The sequence below is a fragment of the Plasmodium cynomolgi genome, chromosome 7 (genome assembly GCF_000321355.1).
Source record: "Plasmodium cynomolgi strain B DNA, chromosome 7, whole genome shotgun sequence".
In the NCBI taxonomy this organism is placed as follows: Eukaryota; Apicomplexa; class Aconoidasida; order Haemosporida; family Plasmodiidae; genus Plasmodium; species Plasmodium cynomolgi.
This window is the reverse complement of record NC_020400.1, coordinates 315,036-317,555: the sequence shown is the minus strand read 5'-3', so window position 1 is coordinate 317,555 and position 2,520 is coordinate 315,036.

The following is a 2,520-nucleotide window of genomic DNA, read 5'->3' as shown; positions in this document are numbered from 1 at the left end:
TATATGTAATTAAATATGTTCACTTTTTTATGAGTACGCGGGGTTCTTCGAGCGTGTGCCATTTGGGCTACACGCTTCATGAGCCGTCGCTTAAATTGGGAGCTACTCAACAATGGAGGACTGCATGGATTGGCCCTATGTGAGACGTCGCACGATGAACATGTGACTCCATAAAATTGTCACACATGATAGTCGCACACAAAAGGGTGGCTCACAAAAGGGTAGCTCACAAAAGGGTGGCTCACAAAAGGGCAGCGCACAAAATGGGATGCAACTAAAAAAAAAATGTAATATCAAAGTCGACGTGGGAGTCGGTAGAGGCGAAGTAAAAATGACGAAATGATTACCCCCCCCCCCCCTGTAGCGTAGCTTCATTCACATAAGTTTTATTTTTATGAAAGATGATGAAGAAGGAATTTGTTCTATACGTAAAAATTGGGAAGTACATGAAAAGGGCAAAGGGGGGTGGGGGAGACCCTTGCGCAGAGGTTGGAAGTGAGTAGCGGATGGAAGTGACACGAATGACACGAACTAACACGGAGGAGGCGCAGGAAACTCTCAGGGATAATCACACACACTCCATCATGACACCTTTTTCGTGAAGCTTTAAGAAAAAAAAAAAAAAGTGTACGCGGAAAGGTGAAGCACAAAATAGCCAGCACAATTTTGTGGGTCCTGGGTGGAGAATAAATATGACAGCAGCATATACGGATGTGTATGTGTGTGTACCCATAAATGCTTCGCCAAAGCGGCTTTCATTTTTCGAGGTACCTTGCGCGGGGAGTTATGAATTGCCTTAACGGCGCGGGGGCGGGCTACGCGGTTAAGCCGTTAAGCCGTTAAGCCGTTAAGCGGTAAAACAATGAAGCTGTTAAGCGATGAGGCAACTAAACGGTGGGGCAACTAAACGATGGGGCAACTAAACGATGGGGCCATTGAACTATGAGGCCTTCACACGATGCACTAACTCATTGATGCACAGGGGTAAGTCAAATTCTGAACATTGCGGCGGTGGCAAATGAGGAAGCGCGGGCACACAGGCACACAGGCGCACATGTACACATGTACACACGTGCCCGTGTACAGATAAAAGGGGGGGAGGCGAACCCTTGCGCTTTATTCCCATTTTCGCGGGGTTTCGCTTCGGCTTCACTTGCAGTGCTTGGGGGCTGGTGTGATGAGACGGGCTTCATCCCCAAGTCGCCTCAAAAAAATGTGCGCCAACAGGTAAAGGCATGCTGCGCCCCCGCCGCAAAAGGAGTCATTTCGCTTCGGGGGGGAAGAATAGTCTAAAAGGAGGAACATCTGAATACAAACTCATATTCGAATAAAGCGTGAAAAATTAAGCTATTCGCCAAAGGGCAGCACATGGAAAAATTAAAAAAAAAAAAAAAAAAAAAAAAAAAGTGTAAAAAATTTTATTTTCTAAAGGGTGGTACAACTACGTATGCAATTTTGAGAAAAAAAAAAAAAAATACTACAAAAATGGCCCTCCAAATGACCCCCAAATGACCCCAAAATGACCACAAAGATGACCACAAAGATGACCACAAAGATGACCACAAAGATGACCACAAAGATGACCACAAAGATGACCACAAAAATTACTTCAAAATTTACACAAAAAATGAAAGGCTTATTCAAGGGCAATGAAATGTGTACACTCGTTAAGTGTGCCAGAACAAGTAACCAATCGCACACCTTTGGGGGAGGGGGTAAAAATGGGGTGGGTGTGCCCATCTTGGCGCCCCCTGGGAGGAAGATATTTGCACTTGAAATGTCATACTTTTTTATGGGAGTATTTTTATGGGAGTGTTTTTAGCGGTGTATTTTTAGCGGTGTATTTTTAGCGGTGTATTTTTAGGGGCGTATTTTAGGGGCGTATTTTAGGGGCGTATTTTAGGGCGTATTCTTACAAATGGCAGATTGAGGTAGTGGCGACATGACACACTTCCCCATCTGCCTGTTCTATGCTTCGTTGCCCGTATTTTTTTTGCACAGGGGGTTTACTTTTTTTGCGCACCTAATTTTTTTCTACACGATGCGCTACCGCGCCGAGGGACTTTTCGCCCCGTCGCGTCGTTAAATTTGTCCTTCGCTAAATTTGTCAATTTTGCCACGTTGTCAAATGTGCGAGTTTTGCGAAGGGAGCCAAACTTGTTTGCGCTTTCCCTGCTATTTTTTGCTTTTTTTTGTCAATTTTTTGCTTTTTTTGCTTTTTTTGCTTTTTTTGCTTTTTTTGCTTTTTTTTCGTTTTCTCCGTTTTTTCCGTTTTTTGCTTTTTTTCCATTTTTTTGCTTTTTTTCCGTAGCATGACTGAAGGAGCACGGTGCGAACGCATTACAAGCGCGTCGCACATCGATTGTGTAGAAAGGGGAGCGAAGTGGGGCAGCACAATTTTGCCTTGTTCTGAGCTGGCACGGCAGCAGCGCGGTACCTCATCATCACGACTTGTTGGCTTGGTGAATCGTTCCTGCCAACTTGGGTGTCACAAGAATTTCGCGTGGATTCGGAATATCA